A 9,031-nucleotide genomic window follows, 5' to 3' on the forward strand; every position below is an offset into this window, starting at 1 on the left:
CTATGACAGACAAAATGAGGGAAAAAAATCCAGAAAATCACATTGTAGGATTTTTAATGAATTTATTTGCAAATTATGGTGGAAAATAAGTATTTGGTCACCTACAAACAAGCAAGATTTCTGGCTCTCACAGACCTGTAACTTCTTCTTTAAGAGGCTCCTCTGTCCTCCACTCGTTACCTGTATTAATGGCACCTGTTTGAACTTGTTATCAGTATAAAAGACACCTATCCACAACCTCAAACAGTCACACTCCAAACTCCACTATGGCCAAGACCAAAGAGCTGTCAAAGGACACCAGAAACAAAATTGTAGACCTGTACCAGTCTGGGAAGACTGAATCTGCAATAGGTAAGCAGCTTGGTTTGAAGAAATCAACTGTGGGAGCAATTACTAGGAAATGGAAGACATACAAGACCACTGATAATCTCCCTCGATCTGGGGCTCCACGCAAGATCTCACCCCGTGGGGTCAAAATGATCACAAGAACAGTGGGCAAAAATCCCAGAACCACACGGGGGGGTCGTAGTGAATGACCTGCAGAGAGCTGGGAGGAGAGTAACAAAGCCTACCATCAGTAACACACTACGCCGCCAGGGACTCAAATTCTGCAGTGCCAGACGTGTCCCCCTGCTTAAGCCAGCACATGTCCAGGCCCGTCTGAAGTTTGCTAGAGAGCATTTGGATGATCCAGAAGAAGATTGGGAGAATATCATATGGTCAGATGAAACCAAAATATAACTTTTTGGTAAAAACTCAACTCGTCGTGTTTGGAGGACAAAGAATGCTGAGTTGCATCCAAAGAACACCATACCTACTGTGAAGCATGGGGGTGGAAACATCATGCTTTGGGGCTGTTTTTCTGCAAAGGGCCCAGGACGACTGATCCGTGTAAAGGAAAGAATAAATGGGGCCATGTATCGTGAGATTTTGAGTGAAAACCTCCTTCCATCAGCAAGGGCATTGAAGATGAAACATGGCTGGGTCTTTCAGCATGACAATGATCCCAAACACACTGCCCGGGCAACGAAGAGTGGCTTCGTAAGAAACATTTCAAGGTCCTGGAGTGGCCTAGCCAGTCTCCAGATCTCAACCCCATAGAAAATCTTTGGAGAGAGTTGAAAGTCCATGTTGCCCAGCAACAGCCCAAAAACATCACTGCTCTAGAGGAGATCTGCATGGAGGAATGGGCCAAAATACCAGCAACAGTGTGTGAAAACCTTGAAGACTTACAGAAAACATTTGACCTCTGTCATTGCCAACAAAGGGTATATAACAAAGTATTGAGATAAACTTTTGTTATTGACCAAATACTTATTTTCCTCCATAATTTGCAAATAAATTCAATAAAAATCCTACAATGTGATTATCTGGAATTGTTCTTCTCATTTTGTCTGTCATAGTTGAAGTGTACCTATGATGAAAATTACAGGCCTCTCTCATATTTTTAAGTGGGAGAACTTGCACAATTGGTGGCTGACTAAATACTTTTTTGCCCTACTGTATACATGTTGAAGAGGGTGGGGCTTAAGCTGCATCCCTGTCTCACCCCATGGCCCTGTGGAAAGATTTTTTTTTTTCTTCCAATTTTAACCACACACCTATTGTTGTGTGCATGGATTTTGTAATGTCGTATGTTTTTCCACCAACACCACCTTCCACCAATGTGTATAGCAAACCCTCATGCCAAATTGAGTCAAAAGCTTTTTTGAAATCAACAAAGCATAAGAATATTTTGCCTTTGTTTTGGTCTGTTTGTCGATTTAAAGTGTGGAGGGTGAACATATGGTCTGTCGTATGGTAATTTGGTAAAAAGTTGCAAGTACATTGTTTTCACTGTGGAAATGTACGATAATGCAGAGGATTTTCCCAAGGTTGCTGTTGACACATATCCCACGGTAGTTATTGGGGTCAAATGTGTCTCCACTTTTGTGGATTGGGGTGATCAGTCCTTGTTTCCAAATATTGGGGAAGATGCCAGAGCTAAGGAAGATGTTAAAGAGTTTAAGTATAGCCAATTGGAATTAGTGGTCTGTATATTTTATCATTTCATTGAGAGTACCATCAACAACACAGGTCTTTTGGGGTTTTTGGATTTGTATTTTGTCCTGTAGTTCATTCAATGTAATTGGAGAATCCAGTGGGTTCTGGTAGTCTTTAATTGTTGATTCTAAGATTTGTATTTGATCATGTAAACTCAGCAAAAATAGAAACGTCCTCTCACTGTCAACTGTGTTTATTTTCAGCAAACTTAACATGTGTAAATATTTGTATAAAACATAATAACTGAGACATAAACTGAACAAGTTCCACAGACATGTGACTAACAGAAATGGAATAATGTGTCCCTGAACAAAGGGTTTGTCAAAATCAAAAGTAACAGTCAGAATCTGGTGTGGCCACCAGCTGCATTAAGTACTGCAGTGCATCTCTTCCTCATGGACTGCACCAGATTTGCCAGTTCTTGCTGTGAGATGTTACCTCACTCTTCCACCAAGGCACCTGCAAGTTCCCGGACATTTCTGGGGGAATGGCCCGAGCTCTCACCCTCCGATAAAACAGGTCCCAGATGTGCTCAATGAGATTGCGATCTGGACTCTTCGCTGGCCATGGCAGAACACTGACATTCCTATTTTACAGGAAATCATGCACAGAACGAGCAGTATGGCTGGTGTCATTGTCATGCTGGAGGGTCATGTCAGGATGAGCCTGCAGGAAGGGTACCACAGGAGGAAGGAGGATGTCTTCCCTGTAACGCACAGCTTTGAGATTGCCTGCAATGACAACAAGCTCAGTCCTATGTTGCTGTGACACACCACCTCAGCCCATGACGGACCTTTCACCTCCAAATCGATCCCGCTCCAGAGTATAGACCTCGGTGTAACGCTCATTCCTTTGATGATAAATGCGAATTTTTATCACCCCTGATGAGACAAAACCGCAACTCGTTAGTGAAGAGCACTTTTTGCCAGTCCTGTCTGGTCCAGCGATGGTAGGTTTGTGCCCATAGGCGACATTGTTGCCGGTGATGTCTGGTGAGGTCTTGCCTTACAACAGGCTTACAAGCCCTCCGTCCAGCCTCTCTCAGCCTATTGCGGACAGTCTGAGCAATGATGGAGGAATTGTGCATTCCTGGTGGAACTCTGGCAGTTGTTGTTGCCATCCTGTACCTGTCCTGCAGATGTGATGTTCGGATGTTCTGATCTTGTGCAGGTGTTGTTACACGTGGTCTGCCACTGCGAGGATGGTCAGCTGTCTGTCCTGTCTCCCTGTAGCGCTGTCTTAGGCATCTCACACTATGGACATTGCAATGTATTGCCCTGGCCACATCTGCAGTCCTCATGCCTCCTTGCAGCATGCCTAAGGCACGTTCACGCAGATGAGCAGGAACCCTGGGCATCTTTCATTTGTTGTTTTTCAGAGTCAGTAGAAAGGCCTCTTTAGTGTCTTATGTTTTCATAACTGTGACCTTAATTGCCTACCGTCTGTAAGCTGTTAGTGTCTTAACGACCGTCCCACAGGTGCATGTTCATTCATTGTTCATGGTTCATTGAACAAGCATGAGAAACAGTGTTTAAACCATTTACAATGAAGATCTGTGAAGTTATTTAGATTTTTAGGAATTATCTTTGAAAGACAGGGTCCTGAAAAAGGGACGTTTCTTTTTTTGCTGAGTTTATATGTTTTTGTTGTTTGTTCTTTGTTATAGAGCCAAAATGATTGGAGAAGTGGTTTACATATACATATCAATTTTGGATAATAACTCTTCATGTTGTTTGTTTAGTGTTTTCCAATTTTCCCAGAAGTGGTTAGAGTCTATGGGTTTACATTGAGCTGATTTCTGAAGTTCTGCTCCTTTTTCCTTAGTGTATTTCTGTATTGTTTTAGTGATTTACCATTGTGAAGGCGTAGGCTCAGGTTTTCTGGGTCTCTGTTTTTGGTTGGATAGGTTTCTCAATTTCTTTCTTAGGATTTTGCATTCTTCATCAAACCATTTGTCATTGTTATTATTGTTCTTCGGTTTTCTGTTTGACGTTTTTTGATTTGATAGGGAAGCTGGGAAGTCAAATATACTGTTTAGTAGGTTTCCACAGTACTTTCCTTCCATCTATAGCATTTCTTAATATTAATCAGTTCCTTATTGAGTAGAATTTTTGAGTATTGCTCTGTTCAAAATCAACTGTGATTTTGCTGTGGGCTGACTGTGAATGCTCTAAGAGACTCTGAGTTGAGGTCAATGATAAAGTATTCTACAGTACTACTGCCAAGAGATGAGCTGTAGGTATACCTACTGCAGGAGTCCCCTCGACGCCTACCATTTGACTATGTACACACTCAGCATGCCGCAAAGCGTGTCTATTGATCTGTTGCTCCTGTGAGGTGTTGGGGCTGCGTTTGAGGGCGATGTCCTTTAGGGTCCGGGCAAAAGGGGGCACTGCAGCCTTATATAGGTGGACCTGGTCGTAAAGGCTGTTCATGTCCAGGGTGGAGTGGTGGGCCAGGTAAACATTTGGTTTTGAGTCACAGTCATGGGAAATACTTGTGTTTACCTGCTGTATGTTAGCAAGGTGGAAGTCTTTTCATGGAAGCAGGGTGGAGATAACCACTTGTGCGTTGGGAAAAGTAGAATCATCTTTTTCAATTACTCCCTTGAGTACTGTGGCCACCCTTTCCTGCTGTGCTCTCAGGTAATTTGTGCCTGTGTGTATTATTATATGGCTGGGTGACCCTAGTTTGTCCTCAGACAGAAGGTCTAGGGCGCGCTGGGTGTTTGGACACCAGAGTTTAGACATTGTGTGTTTGGGAAAACGTTTATTTCTGACATGGGGGGTGCTCAGAGGGGGTGGGATCCCCTGGGCTTGGGGTTCTTTATTGGTCTGTCCTGCTGTGATGTCGAGGCTATGGTCAGGGTCTGGGGTGGACTGTTCTGCTGTGGTGTCAAGACTTTGGTCAGGGGCTGAGGTGGGCTGTTCTACTTTCTTCTCTGTGGGGGTAGCCAGCTCTCTAATGGGTTGTTCTCTTTCACAAGCCCAGGGGACCTCTGTCACACGCCATCCCCCTCACCCTTTCATCCAGCACTCTGATCCTCTCCTCTAGTGCTCTGTTCTTCTCCTGCTCCTGCTCTTTCTTCTGTTGATGTTGTCTCACCACAGTCCAGAGTGCAGATATGTCTCTATCCAACTACAGCTCTCAGGGTCTAGTTGAGGGGGTGTTGTTGAGCTGGACATTTTTTTGTGCTGACTGGAGTAGTGTTAACCTGCTGTTACAGCTCAACCTGTTTTCCCTCCAGCTGGGTGAATTTATTCGTAATTTCAATGAGGGTAGTGCTGGGAGGTTGACTTTCTGCTTGGGGTTGCTCGTCTGTGGGGTTGTATAATGAAGAGGTCTGATCTGACACGCTCAGGGTGGGATGGTGGTATCTTTCTCAAGAGAGAGCTCAGCAGGATAAGCGATCTCTTTGATTATGTGAAAGTCCAGCTGAAACTGTTTGGGGTAGCCCCCTACCATTACTGTTCCAGACTTGTACAGGTTAACGTTGGCTGACTCGGAGTCCTCGTTGTCTAATATCCTGAGTTTCCACCCATCGCTAACACCCCCCCCCCTTAACAGAGGGGTAGTGTGTTAATATAGCACTGTGCCATGCCAGGTGATGGTCTGTGTGGAAGATTAATTTGCTTATGTTCCCATCTTTATAATGGTCAGCAAAAAGTGTATCTTGATTTTCCTTAAGGGCCTTCTTTTCGTGCCATATAATTTTTTACATCCAGAGTTTACTGTATTGTTATGACCTCTGAATAGTGGGAGGGGGCTTCAAAGGCCTCTTCATTTTGGTAGGCTGTGAAACTCTCATGCCATTGTTGGGCTCAAGGGCTTTGACACCTCACTTCACACCCCAGTGCTAATTGAAGTTGAAGTCAGATATGTTCTGTCCTAGCAAGCTTGGTTGCCTTAACTTAGGATTCAGTCCTTATAAAGTAAAATATATCATTGTAATGTATTTTTCTTCTTGACTTTAAAAGTAGCTTCAGACTAAACATGAATCACTCCGTTCCAGGTTGGATGGTGTTTTCAGGTTTCTGTTGTTTGTTTGCCAGAGCATTTGCTATGTAGCTTGGAAATAAGAATCTTTGGTAGTAGGAATCCTTCCAGGTAATTTTGTCCAAAATCAGGTTGTAGGTTGGGAGATTTGATTTGGAGTTTAGGTTATGTTTTGGAGGCTAGTATCCTATATATCTCCTTGCCGAAAACATTAAAACGTTTTGTCACATGCGCCGAATACAACAGGTGTACCTTACAGTGAAATGCTTATTTACATGCCCTTAATGCACTTAACCAACAATTCAGTTTTGTGTTGGGACACCAGTTAGTCGAGGTAATTGAGGCAATATGTACACTACCGTTCAAAAGTTTGGGGTCACCTAGAAATGGCCTTGTTTTTGAAAGAATCCAAAAAATGTGTCCATTAAAATAACATCAAATTGGTCAGAAAGACATTCTTAATGTTGTAAATAACTATTGTAGCTGGAAACGGCTGATTTTTAGTGTAATATCTACACTAGGCTAATTGATCATTAGAAAACCCTTATGAAATCCCGGAGTCGCCTCTTCACTGTTGATGTTGAGACTGGTGTTTTGCGGGTACTATTTAATGAAGCTGCCAGTAGAGGACTTGTGAGCCGTCTGTTTCTCAAACTAGACACTCTAGTATAATTGTCCTCTTGTTCAGTTGTTCAGTCCTCTTGTTCAGTCTTCCACTCCTCTTTCTATTCTGGTTAGAGACAGCTTGCACTGTTCTGTGAAGGGAGTAGTACACAGATCTTCAGTTTCTTGGCATTTTCTCACATGGAATAGCCTTCATTTCTCAGAACAAGAACAAACTGACGAGTTTCAGAATAAAGTTCTTTGTTTCTTGCCATTTTTAGCCTGTAATCGAACCCAACAAATGCTGATGCTCCAGATACTCAACTAGTCTAAAGAAGGCCAGTTTTATTGCTTCTTTAGTCAGGACAACCGTTTTCAGCTGTGCTAACATAATTGCAAATGGGTTTTCTAATGATCAATTAGCCTTTTTAAATGATAAACTTGGATTAGCTAACACAACGTGCCTTTGGATCACAGGAGTGATGGTTGCTGCTAATGGGCCTCGGTACACCTATGTAGATATTCCATTAAAAATCTGCGTTTCCAGCTACAATAGTCATTTACAACATTAACAATGTCTACACTGTGTTTCTGATCAATGTGATGTTATTTTAATAGACAAAAAATGTGCTTTTCTTTCAAAAACAAGGAAATGTCTAAGTGACCCCAAACTTTTGAATGGTAGTGTACATGTAGGTAGAGGTAAAGTGACTATGCATGGATAATAAACAGAGAGTAGCAGCAGCGTAAAAATGGGGTGGGGACAATGCAAATAGTCTGGGTAGCCATTTGATTACCTGTTCAGAAGTCTTATGGCTCGGGGTAGAAGCTGTTAAGAAGCCTTTTGGACTTAGACTTGGCGCTCTGGCACCACAATGCCAGGTCTCTGACCTCCTCCCTATAGGCTGTCTCATTGTTGTTGGTGATCAGGCCACTACCACTGTTGTCGGTAAACTTAATGATGCTGTTGGAGTCGTGCTTGGCAATGCAGTCGTGGGTGAACAGGGAGTATAAGAGGGGACTGAGCACGTACCCCTGAGGGGCCTCCCTGTACTGAGGATCAGTGTGACAGATGTTGTTACCTACCCTTACCACCTGGGGGTGGCCCTTCAGCAAGTCCAGGATCCAGTTGCAGAGGGAGATGTTTAGTCCCAGGATCCTTAGCTTAGTGATGAGCTTTGAGGGCACAATGGAAATGAACGCTGAGCTGTAGTCAATGAATAGCATTCTCACATACAGTGGGGCAAAAAAGTATTTAGTCAGCGAACGCTGAGCTGTAGTCAATGAATAGCATTCTCACATACAGTGGGGCAAAAAAGTATTTAGTCAGCCACTAATTGTGCAAGTTCTCCCACTTAAAAAGATGAGAGAGGCCTGTAATTTTCCTCATAGGTACACTTCAACTATGACAGACAAAATGAGAAAAAAAATCCAGAAAATCACATTGTAGGATTTTTTATTAATTTATTTGCAAATTATGGTGGAAAATAAGTATTTGGTCACCTACAAACAAGCGAGATTTCTGGCTCTCACAAACCTGTAACTTCTTCTTAAAGAGGCTCCTCTGTCCTCCACTCGTTACCTGTATTAATGGCACCTGTTTGAACTTGTTATCAGTATAAAAGACACCTGTCCACAACCTCAAACAGTCACACTCCAATCTCCACTATGGCCAAGACCAAAGAGCTGTCAAAGGACACCAGACACCGGGCACTGGTGATATCTTTATTTTTGGGAATAATGACTTTTAATAATGACATGTATGTAAAAATATATCAGATCAGATGAAACTGTTGATTGACTTGTCACATTATGCCGCTACTGCCTTAATGTTTTCTATCTTGGTTCAAAGTTTCCCTCTGGGTTTGACAGCTTAATTGCCCATCAAAACTTAGAGAGATGGCTGGCTGTGGGGACAGTTTTCCCATCATCTCTCGCTGCTGCTTACGTCACCTGTCAGGGGGCGGTGTTGTAATCCGGTCAAATACATCTTTCAGTCAGAACCGAAACCCTCTGAAGACCTCGCCAGATGACACCAGCAGCAGCATCATGTTATGGTTCTCTGTGGAGCAACATATTATTTCCTTGTCCTGTTCTAAGATGCTGCTTTTCATCGCCGACCCTCAACTCCTATAGCAAAAACAGTACAGAGCTGGGAGAGGAGTACGTAATGCTGGGAGCGCCAGGATGCTCACTGTATGCAGATATTTGTTGTTGTGAATATAAAGGTGGGGGCCTTGTAGTCTGTCTGGTGTGAGGGTGGATGGTTGGAGGTGGGGGCCTTGAGGACTGTATAGCAGCAGGCAGAGTTGTGGGTGTAAGGGGCTACGATTGGGCAGGCCTCTTTCTTGCCCAGAGAACAGACCATGGTTTCCTGGAACAATGCAGC

The sequence above is a fragment of the Oncorhynchus kisutch genome, linkage group LG19 (genome assembly GCF_002021735.2).
Source record: "Oncorhynchus kisutch isolate 150728-3 linkage group LG19, Okis_V2, whole genome shotgun sequence".
Taxonomy (NCBI): Eukaryota; Metazoa; Chordata; class Actinopteri; order Salmoniformes; family Salmonidae; genus Oncorhynchus; species Oncorhynchus kisutch.